The sequence below is a fragment of the Panicum virgatum genome, chromosome 2K (assembly GCF_016808335.1).
Source record: "Panicum virgatum strain AP13 chromosome 2K, P.virgatum_v5, whole genome shotgun sequence".
Classification (NCBI taxonomy): domain Eukaryota; kingdom Viridiplantae; phylum Streptophyta; class Magnoliopsida; order Poales; family Poaceae; genus Panicum; species Panicum virgatum.
This window is the reverse complement of record NC_053137.1, coordinates 27,324,148-27,336,258: the sequence shown is the minus strand read 5'-3', so window position 1 is coordinate 27,336,258 and position 12,111 is coordinate 27,324,148. Positions and strand designations below refer to the sequence as shown.

Here is a 12,111-nt window from a genome sequence, read left to right as displayed (position 1 = left end):
GATTGCTTGATCCATGACGTTTTGAAACCGTCATAGAATGTCCCCGGGCCCCCAAAGCCCAACCCAAACCCGTTTTCTATGACGAAAATAAATGTCACAAATAGTATAATTTTTGTCACAAATTCAATTGCCATGTCACACATTTATGACATGGAAGATGACGTGGCTGGTGACATGGTGATGACGTAGATGGCAATGATGACGTGGCCGATGACATGGTTGCTGACATGGCCATTATGTGGGAAGTAGCGGTGACATGGCGAGTGACATGGCAAGTGACATCAATCTCACAGCCCATGTTTGAATGGGCCCAATTCAGATGGGCCTGATTTCAGCCCAACATTTATTATTAGCTAATCAAATTCAGCTTATACATAGCCCATTTACCAAAACAAAAGTTCCAACCCAAAAGTCACAATAAGCAATTACAGCCCAAATTATAACTTCATATCAATAATATTTGCATCCAACATCATGACACCATAATAATGGATCACATGCGGTGTTTTCCATGAATCAGAACTAGCAATCTAACATTGAAGGACCAAAGACAACAAAATGGACCAGAAAAAAAACAAAAGATAGGTTTCACCAAGAGTATGAACCAGCGGCAGCAACTAAGCAAAGAATTCTTTTTCACCACCTATCAGTTTTGATGAGTGTTGTGGCAGCACATTTGGCTACAATGATTTCTTTTCTGCGAGGCTTCTCTTCTATTCTAACTTCTAGTTCTTTAACCCTTTAAATCACCTGCAAAAATTAATGTCAATGCATAGTTAATTTTTGAGAATTGTAGGGAATCAAAATGCAAGAAACATAATCAAATAAAAATGCAGGACATATAAACTCAAAGAGACAAAGCTGAGATATCAAACAGGCACACACAGAGCTGAGACATAGCTGTACATTTATCCACAATTTTGTTGGCGTGGAAAAGAATAACTAGAACTATCGTGCTATATTAGGAAAGGTTTGAATTGTGGCAAACAGCTAGCATCTAATTGAAAACAGAGGCAGAGTAGTCATAGAAAGCAATCTTAATGGTGATCTGACATAATACATATAAGAAATCAGCGCACCAGATGGTCATAGAAATCAATCTTACAGTGCTTTTTTCAATGGAGAACAACTGAGGTATAAAGCATAATTGACATGTGAAAATATTAAACATAGAAAAGTGGACAAGATACATCAGATGACTGAAATAGGCCCTGCAAATACATGAGAATGATAACCTTGTACACAAAATATAAATGCTAAACTAGTAAATCTAGGCATCGTAAATCTAGGCATCGTAAGACATGCGACTTTACAACACAAGCAAGAAAAGAACTTGGGGGTCATATTGCGTAAAGAACTTCCTGCATTGAAAACCTACAAAGATACATGCCGATAATAAATTGAGATCAATACTGAAATATCTTGCACAATCATGAAGGCTGAAGTAATGTTACTGGATTATCTTTTGCATATTGTTCTATAAAAGCTATTTTACTAGAATTGCACCATAACATGCACCTTGTAATTATTTTCAGTCTAACTAGGCATTTCAACAAACAAGTGGTGCACAGATGCATTTCTGCAAACAACTGACTCGTATATTTCAACCAACATCGATGAGCAAGTGCTGGAAATTCAAGACGCGGCTAAAACATAGCAAGCAGGGGGATGCTAGTTGTACCTAGAGGTCTGACACAACGCCAACAAGGGAGCCATTCGGTGCATGCGCCTACGGCCACTGGCTGACCACTAATCCGGCTGAGATTAGAGATGCAGAAGAAAACAAAAACCACCAGTCAAATCTGAGTAAATCAATGCAACAAACGCCGGATTAGCTTGCTTACATGCTGGAGGGCACAAGTAGCGAGGAGCTAGCGAGAAGCACCAGCGAGAATGTCGCACGCGTTAGCCAGCTCCACGAATAGCCTTTAGATGCCGCAGAACAATATGTTGGCGTAGTCGGAGGGGACCACCATTGGTTGTCTGCGTGATCTTGATGGCATGGAGGACGGACTTGGCGCCGCACGTGCTTGCACTCGGGTGAGCCTGCAACCCAGAAGCAACAAAAAAAAAAGCAGCCCCCCATGTGGTCAACACCCAAGATCCAGATCTAAAGTAGAAGGCGGTTAGGAGTGCGTGGAGTGGATGAGTAGGAGGGGGTGGAGCGGGAGAGAGTGACGAGGTATGGGAGAGGGGGCAGCGAGCTCGACGATGGGAGGCGGGGATCAGGGTGCCTCGTCGCTAGCATTAGGGCCTAGGGGGTACGGCGACGGAGAGGAGGGCTGCTGCTCGGCGGAGCTCCACCTTGCCTAACCCGTGCTGAGCTCGCGTCGTGCTCGCCCGGTCAGTGGAGGTCACCCCATGCAGATCTGACGGGGGAAAGAAAGGGAGAGAGGAGGGTCTGAGAGGGAGTGGAGGCGCCGCCGCTAGGGTTAGCGAACACAGGAGAATTAGGGGCATTTGGGGATCTGAGGGGGTGGGGAGAGAGACCGCGGTCGAGCGGCAGGCGCAGGCGCTGGCACCGGCGCTGGCACCGGCACGAGGAGGCCATGGAGGAGGCCACCAGAGGATCTGAGGGGGTGGGGAGGGATGAGAGAGAGAGAGGGGGGGTGTGGACTGCAGCAGCGCTGGAGAAAGGAGGCGGGCAGGCGGGGGTGTGGGGAATGGAGGAGCTAGGGTTTGTGTTGAGCGTGATTTTATATCCATGGAATCTGATTAGAGCCATCGGATCGGCGATGAACGGACTGAAATAGTTGGGCCATTTGGACTGAGATGGGCCTTCTTTCATGCATTCTCCGTTTAACTTTTTTCTTTTTCTTATTTATTTTATTGTACCATTGTAAAGTAACATATAAAAATAATTATTTTATATATACCAATACATTTTTAATATGTAATAGACTACATATAAGATATCTTGTAAAAGTTTCAAAAAAATTTGAACTGGTTTACTATTTTCAGTACTTTAAATGAATATCTATGTGGTTATTGAAAATGATCACAATTTGAATTACATGCATCTCAAATAGTATTTAAAAACTCCCAAAAAAATAATTGAAGGAAGTTTGATCCATTGTAGCTCATATCCTAAAAAAAAGATAAAAGTTTCTAATGTTTGCTAGGGATAATTCAAACTTCTACTTGCAATCGTAATATAAAATAATGATAATAATACCTAAAACTTATTCGAAAATTCTGGAAATCTCCATAGAATCTTTTAATGAATGTATAATCCTGAAATAAAATTTTCATTGGAGTTTAAGATATTTGAACTATACATTGTTCATAACGGATACATCTCTCACATAGTTTCTTGTAATTCAAGTCAACACATTGAGATTTGAATACCTCATAACATGTTCGAACATGTATGCACCTCAAATTTGGACACCACCTTATGTTGACAATAACATTGAAACATATCAAGTTATATTAGCAATTGTTATGCTAAAACATGATTTTCAATTCTCTATGCAGTTGGAATAAAACATGTCATACAAAAACAATCAAGATATAGCAATTAACATATAAATAAAAGCCACAAAATAACAGATCCTGATTTTATAAAAATTCAGAAAAATAAACCATCAAATTCGGAGTTCATATGAGGAAGAAATGCCAATTACATAATTTAATTCCAGATCAAAAAGAAAAAGATGAATCACATCTCTGTTCTTCATTATAGGGCCACGTCACAAGAATAATATAAAAGTATTATTGCCCAACATAATCACAAACCTAAGCGCTTTGCATTGGTAAGGTACCCAGGTCTTATCGCCATGGCCCGGGTTCGAACCCTCGTTACGCTCCGAACCTCTTTTTTATCTAAATTATTAAAACATGAGATTCTAGTGTATAAATATAGTCATACTAGCCATCATTTCAACTGAAGGTGTAGAGCAGTTTGTTAGGGCGTGAGCTTCTTATCTTGAAGACCAGGGTTCTATGCGCTATAAGCGCACGTTACTTTTTATTTTTCCAAATTAAAGCACGAAGATTAGTATATAAAGGATAATACCAAAACTATTTGCTGGTGAAGGTGTAGAATAGTGGTATGGTGCGGCAGCCTAGTTTTTGGTGACCAAGGTTCGAATGCTCCATTCCTTCTTTTTTAACCCAAAATTTTTTATCGTTATTTTTTTTGTGAACAGCCTTTTTGGTTTTCTTATCACCAATTCTGCGGGAGTATTTTTTTTCTTCCATCACACGCAAATAAAGGCAACTTATTTTTTCTTATTTCCTACCTTGCACAACACCCACATTTCTTAAGAAGAAGAAGTAATGCATCTTATTTTCTTTAAAGTAAGCCACATATTTGTTTTGTCAAATTTGTGGTTGAGCATAGTATCAAATCCACACACAAAACAAAGGCAACTTATTTTTTCTCACTAACACAAAATGATGAATGTCAAAACATATAGTTAAAATAATAATGACGATTTCTATGACATTAATGTTAAAATGTCATGTTTTGTGTGCTCAATTATGACGAATTCAATAAAACGTCATATTTTGTGGGCTCAATTATGACGAATTCAATAAAACGTCACAAAGTTCTAGGCCTAAGGTCCATACATTCAAATTCGTCATAGATTGTGTGCAATTGTGACACACATTCTGGCACACCCGGTGGGACACACATCAACAACAACGCCCGCCGCAGAGATGACTGGACCTCAAGACCAAGCGCCCGTTCTGCCGGTCACCAAACCTGTCACGTATGAAGGCTGACTCCAGAACACAAGCAAAAATATGATGAGGTCAAAGCTCAGTTTGAAGCCGATCTCATTGGCTCTTTCGAGAGGACCCGCAACCACGGCATCAGGTGGAAGGGGTTCTCACCCGAGGGCGCTCTCGACAAAGTTGAGCACCAGGGCCCTACACCAGGAGATGAATTATATGGTGGCTCACACGCTTCATTGGCACTCAGAAAGCCTGGTGAATGAGCTCGAGCGCATGGTACATCGCGTTGTCCAGGAGGTGATCAAGAACCAGTACTCCCCATCGGGACTAGTCCTGGGGAGCCACAGAGGGGAAGATGCATTGCAGTCTAGGCCGCCAGTATCATACTCGCTCACAGTACCAGGACCGCAGAGTTCGCCGATCTACGTCGTCTACAAGATCGGCGGTGACCCCGGGGAGGGACAGTTCCTGAGCGAGCCGCCCAAGGAGATCCCGTACAGCTACACATGCGTGTATATACCTGACAATATCAACCCAACACGCGTGGGGCAGCTGGTGAGTACAATGGCCTCAGGGGCAGACGCGGAGAAACAGGCATGGCTGGCGAAGTATGCTATCGGGCCGAGTGCTGAGCCCTCGGCCCCAGGAGTTCTTAGTGTGGAGCAGGTCAGTGCAATATTAAGGGACCAGTTCGGTATCCTGCCCAAGAGAAAGGCGATCGGCTATACTAAGCCATATCCAAGTGATTACGACTTGATCCCGTTGCCACCTAAGTATCGGCTCCCAGAGTTCACCAAGTTCAGTGGGTCAGAAGCGGCCAGCTCTATCGAGCATGTGAGCCGATACCTAACGTAGCTCGGGATGATCTCAGTGTCGGATCCTCTAAGGGTCCGTTTCTTCTCCCAGTCTCTCACGGGTTCAGCTTTTGGATGGTATACATCACTGCCCCTAGATTCGATCCGGACTTGGAGGCAGCTGGAAGATCAGTTCCACACCCAGTATCATTTAGAGGCTGCTGAAGCCGGGATTCCTGACCTCGCCCAAGTCAGGCAGAAGCGAGGGGAAAGTGTGTCAGAGTACGTGCAGCACTTCAGAGAAGTTAAGAATCGATGCTACTCATCGCGCATCACAGAGAAGGAGGCAGTCGATTTGGCTATCCTGGGGCTCGCTAAGCCGATCAAGGATCTGGCTTTTCAGTTGGAATTCATCTCGCTGGCACACATGGTGCAGAAGCTTACGACGTATGAACACTATCACCCTGAGCTGTACCAGGAAAAATTCAAGCGCCATGTCAATATGGCTCAAGCAGGTGATTCCGATGATTCTGGCGGGGAACAAGAAGTGGCTGTGGCAGAGTGGACCCGGGGGCAAACCCCGCCCCGTGCAAGTGGGTCAAACAGAAGGGGCTTGTGAAAGGCTTTGACTTTGACATGGCCAAGGCAGAGCAGATATTCGATCTACTGCTTAAAGAAAAGCAGTTGAAGCTCCCAGAGAATCACAAGCTGCCAACGGCACAAGAGCTGCAGGGGAGGCTGTACTGCAAGTGGCACCACTCGTTCACCCATGCCACGAATGACTGCAAGGAGCTGCGTTGGCAGATCCAATCGGCTATCGAGCAAGGCCGATTAATTCTGGCCCAACACACGATGAAAGTGGACAGTCAACCATTCCCACAAGCTAACATGGTGGAGCTGTCGGATCATGGACCTGAGGGCCAGAACTTGGCGTTCCAGATCAACATGGCGGGACCCATGCGCCGCCGTGTTGAGCAGAGGAAAGATGCCGCTTCTGGCAAATGGCCCCAGGATGAACACGAGCTGGAGTAGCAACATGTCACTGAAGAACAAGTGCGTTACATCTGCAATCAACTCCCACCTTCTAATCGGCTTCTGGAAAAATACCAGTATCAGTACAAGTTGCGCCACCGATATGAATCGGAAGAGGAGGAGTATGAGCACCGCACAGGGAGAACGCTGGGGAGACGCCAGGCTATACGCGACCACTGGCATTGCCCGTTCTTTAGGTACTATTGGAATTCCGGCATGAGCCGATTACCTACTATCGATGATTGCTTGGAGTGCAGGCCTCGGGGACGCCATCCAGGCGAGACGTCGGTGTTCCAGCGCTTGGGGCCCAAAACACGTCACGATGACCATATTGAGCGGCCATCCAGGGACGATCTTGAGCTAGAAGAGGAAGATAAGTATCATCGTCCACGGTGGTGTCCTGACGGGCTCAGCCGCTCACAGAAACGCCGAGTCCAGCGCCTACGCAATCTCGAAGAGGCAGAAGCAAGGTACCTCAACGTGCTGAGGAAAGCGCGTCCGGATATCGCGGAGCAAGTCAGGCGCCCGCGAAGGGTGGAAAGGAGTCCTCCAAGGAGGGAGTGGCGTCCCAAGAAGCCAAGAGCCGATGAAAAGCCATCGACTGATGTGAATATGGTGTTCGTGCTCCTGTCGGAGTTTCGGACTCCCCAACCAGAGGAATTGGCCGTCGCGCAGCTGGATCTGGGCCCACAGCCGATCATCTTCGAGAAGCCCAAGGAGAAAAGCTACAAGCACATGAAGGGATTGTATCTCAAGGGCCTCATCGATGGCAAGCCTGTGAACAGGATGTTGGTCGACACTGGTGCCGCAGTCAATCTGATGTCATACTCAGTGCTGCGCCGTTTGGGTCATTCCGCTACTGATCTTATTAAGACCAATGTGATGCTCAATGATTTCAACGGTCAGCCGTTGGAGGCACAGGGTGTCCTCAATGTGGAGTTGACAGTTGGCCGCAAGACCGTCCCAACCTCATTCTTCATCGTCAACAGTAAGAGTACAGACACAGTGCTGCTTGGGAGGGATTGGATTCACGCCAATTGTTGTGTTCCTTCCACGATGCACCAGTGTTTGGTCCAGTGGGATGGCGATGAAGTGGAGGTGGTCCGTGCAGATGACTCCAGCGAGGTTTCGCACGCAGATATGAACGCCTGGGACGCGGAAGGGCAAGAGCCGATCTCAGGGATCGCGCTGGAAGACTGTGATCGGATTGAAGCGACAAAAAACGGGCTGAGGCTGGTCTTATCCACTGGCCTCACAGAGTAAACACATCCAGCAAGATTAGACAGGCCGGTCCCAGCGACCGGCCCCAAAAAATGAGTAATATATATTTGGAGTTAAAATTGTTACATTATGTACAAACAATGGCCTGCTCTGGTAGTTGGTCAGTTGCTGAGCATTCAGTTTTGAATGATAATGGAAATACAGGAACGGCCAACCCGTGCGGTTGGTCGAAATTTTTTTCTTGTTATCTCCCTGTGTTTGCTGTCAATGTTGATCTTTCAGACGACGGCAAGTTAGGGTACGGGTTTATGTCAACTGTCGATTTGGAGGAAGTTGATATCGGTCCCAGGGATAAGCCACGACCGACGTTTATCAGCAAAAGGTTAGACCCGATCTTGCGTGAGCAGATGATAGCACTATTGAAGGAGTACCGGAACTGTTTCGCATGGGATTATACTGAGATGCCCGGCCTGGATAGAAACATCGTCGAGCATCAGCTCCGGCTTAAGAAGGTATTTCGGCCGTTTCAGCAACCAGCACGTCAGATGAAGGCTGAAGTCCTAGAGGAGGTTAAGAAAGCGGTGCAAAAGATGCTGGATGTAGGATTCATCAGGCCATGTCGGTATGCAGAGTGGATCTCCAGTGTGGTCCCTGTACAAAAGAAAGATGGCCGATGGCAAGTCTGCGTGGATTTCAGAGACCTCAACAGAGTAATGCCAAAAGATGAGTATCCGATGCCTGTTGCAGAAACATTGATCAACGCAGTGGCCGGTCATAAGATGATTAGTTTTATGGATGGTAATGCCGGCTACAACTAGATTTTTATGGCCCCAGAGGATATACACAAGACCACGTTCAGAGTACCAGGCGCGGTCGGATTGTTTGAGTACTTGGTTATGATCTTTGGATTGAAAAATGCCGGTGCAACGTATCAACGCGCTATGAATTACATTTTTCATGATATCATCAGCAAATTGGTAGAGATCTACATTGATGATGTCGTGGTCAAGTCCACGTCGGCTGGGGCACATCTGGAAGACTTGCGTCAGGTCTTGGAGCGGACTTGAAGGTTTGGGCTTAGAATGAACCCAAAGAAATGCGCCTTTGGTGTATCGGCCGATCAGTTCTTAAGATTCCTGGTGCACGAGCGGGGAATCGAGATTGGCTTGAAAAGTCAAGAAGCTGTAAGGACAATGAGGCCGCCTACTACGAAGAAAGATTTGCAGAAGCTCATCGGCAAAATTAACTTTGTCAGACGATTTATCTCCAATCTGTCTAGGCGCATTGAGCCGTTCATGGGTTTGGTGAAAGTCAAGTCTGATGCTGAGGTTCGCTGGGGGGCAGAGCAACAACAGGCTTTTGATGAAATCAAAGAATATCTATCGAAGCCTCCAGTGTTGGTTCCACCCCAGCAAGATAGGCCTTTCTACGTGTACCTGCCCGTGGGTGACACTTCCATTGCTTCGGTATTGGTTCAGAAGCACGACGGCCAGGAGAGGGTGATTTTCTACCTCAGCAGGCACATGTTAGACGCCGAGATCGAGAAGCTTTGCCTCTATTTATTCTTTACATGCACAAAGCTTCGTCATATTTTGCTCTCGGCGAAAACGATTGTAATCTGCAAATCGGATGTCATAAAGTATATGCTGTCGGCTCCAGTTCTGAAAGGCCGGCTCGGGAGGTGGATGTTTGCATTGTCAGAATTCGATATCCGATATCAGCCTGCGAAGGCAGTCAAAGGATAGGCACTGGCGGATCTTGCGGCAGACAGGGTCAGCACCGATGTGGCTGCACTGTTTATACGTGCCTGGGCCATGTTTTTTGACGGATCGGCATGCGATGATGGGTGCGGCGTGGGAATTCTGTTGGTATCACCTCGAGGGGTGACTTATTCTTTTTCCATCAGGATGACTGTTCCATGCACCAATAATCTAGCAGAGTATGAGGCCATTCGCAAGGGGATGGAATTACTCCTGGAAGCTGGTGCGGAAACTGGTGATTTCTCAGCTCACGGAGGAATACAAATGTGAGAGCGAGGCTCTTTTCCCAATATGGATGCAGTGCCATGAGTTGATGTCACAATTCAGGTACATTAATTTCCACTGGATACGAAGGACTTTGAACAGTGAAGCCAATGACTTGGCACAGATAGCTTCCAGATACAAGGAAACAGGCGATGGGGTCGATGTGGAGGTTCAGTTTTTAGAACCTGGAGACTGGAGAGCCAATATCTTCAATTATTTGAAGGATTTGGCTCGGGGGGCACCCAGAAGGATAAGATTCAAAGCTATGAAGTATGTTCTGATTGGGGACGACATGTTCTACAGGACTTTGGAAGGACTGCTACTTAAATGTTTGGGGCATTCGGAGTTGAATCGGCTCTTGCATGAGGTTCATGAAGGAGCCTACGGTACTCATCAATCGGCTCATAAGATGAAATGGCTGATTAGACGATCGGGATATTACTGGCCTACCATGTTTGAGGATTGCTTCAAATATTACAAGGGATGTCAGGCATGTCAGAGATTCGGCAAGATTCAGATGGTGCCGACATCAGTAATGAACCCTATTATTAAGCCATGGCCATTGAGGGGTTGGGCCATGGATATGATCGGCCAGATTAACCCGCCGTCTAGCAAAGGTCACCAATGGGTGTTAGCTGTTACAGATTATTTCACAAAATGGGTAGAGGCGGTACCCATGAGATCGGTGGTGTCAAGAGATGTGATCAGTTTCGTTAAAGAGCACATCATTCATAGGTTCGGGATTCCTCAATCCATTATGACCGATGGAGGATTGGTCTTTATATCGGAGGAATTTAGAAAGTTTGCCGATGACACAGGGTTCAAGCTGATCAGATCATCCCCATATTATGCCTAGGTTAAGGGACAGGCTGAAGCATCCAACCAGAGCCTTATCAAGCTGATCAAGAGGAAGATCGATGAATATCCTAGGCGCTGGCATGAGGTGTTGTCAGAGGCTTTGTGGGCAAATCGAATTTCGTGTCACGGATCCATCAAGACGTCACCATACCATCTGGTCTACGGTCAAGACGCTGTGTTACCATGGGACATCACGGCCGGATCAAGGCGTGTTGAGTTTCAGAATGATCTATCGGTTGAAGAGTATGCAGCCTTGATGAACAATAATGTGGACGATCTTACAGAGCTAAGACTTTTGTCACTTGAGAAGATTAAGGAAAACAAGGCTAAAGTTGCTTGTGCATACAACAAAAAGGTCAAGCCGAAAGAATTCCAGGTTGGAGACCTAGTTTGGGAGGCAGTGTTACCATTGGGAACTAAAGATAGAAAATATGGCAAGTGGTCTCCAACTTGGCACGGACCGTACAAGGTTGATCAGGTTTTGCCTGAAAATGCATACATGCCTGACGAATTGGATGGTGTCAAGTTTCCTGTGGCGGTCAATGGCCAACACCTCAAGAAGTATTTCCCGAGCATGTGGGAAGTCGAGTGACAAGAGCCGATGAGAACCATCTGGCTGCATTATAAAAGGCAACACGTTGAGTTGGCCAGTAAAAAAAAATGAAGTAGGCCAACACGTTGACTTGGCCAGTAAAAAAAATAATAAAAGAAGGAAAGGCCAACACGTTGAGTTGGCCAATAAAAAAAGTGAAATAGGCCAACACATTGAGTTGGCCAGTAAAAAAAATAATAAAAGAAGGAAAGGCCAACAAGTTGAGTTGGCCAGTAAAAAAAATATAAAAATATATATGAGAAGCAAGACAGTCGATGTGCAACCATCGACTTAAGATGTTTTTAATGAGTACAAGTTTCAGGTTTAACAGGCAACATTAAATGTTTTCTGAATTGTTCTACTAGTTCAGGAACTCTTCTATGGCATGGATGGCTTCTGCGCGTACGGCGTCGGCTCTTGCGATGATCGCTTCGTCATCTTTGTCATCACCTGTTACTATCTGTTGGCTTAAGGTGCTTATCTCTACAAACTCTGCCCGTATCTGCTCGGTCATTTCTTGGGATTCTTGCTTGGAGTTTGCAATCGAGGCTTTCTCCTCTTGGATCAGTCTTCGGGTGGTGCGGACCTTTTCTTTTAGTTCCATCAGTTCTTTTTCCAGGAGGTTGAGTCGCCTTGTACTCTCAGAGATGTCAGCTTTAGCATCCAGAGTTGCTTTCTTTTGGTTGAGCAGTTTGCATTTCTGAGCAATGTCGGCTTTCAGAGGGATCTGAGAATGACATAACTCTATTCTCTGTTGCGCTGCTTTCACTTCTGCCCGAAAGAAGGGAAGATGGCCGGCTGGCCAAAGCTTGACCCGAAGTGACTCTGGGAGTTGGGATTCTATCTGCTCGAGGATTTTCTGTATTTCTCTGGAGTCATCGACCAGGGTACTGATTGGAGCAGAGAG

At 45.9% G+C, this 12,111-nt stretch overlaps 1 long non-coding RNA gene across 1 annotated transcript; it reads right to left on the bottom strand.

The window, feature by feature from the left end:
• Positions 1-425: 425 nt before the first annotated feature.
• LOC120672921 lies at positions 426-2,297 on the bottom strand. Its single transcript, XR_005674420.1, has 3 exons — positions 1,845-2,297; positions 1,682-1,758; positions 426-750 (listed from the first exon to the last, which is right to left on the bottom strand). It is a non-coding gene; the product is annotated as an uncharacterized LOC120672921 (long non-coding RNA).
• Positions 2,298-12,111: the final 9,814 nt, after the last annotated feature.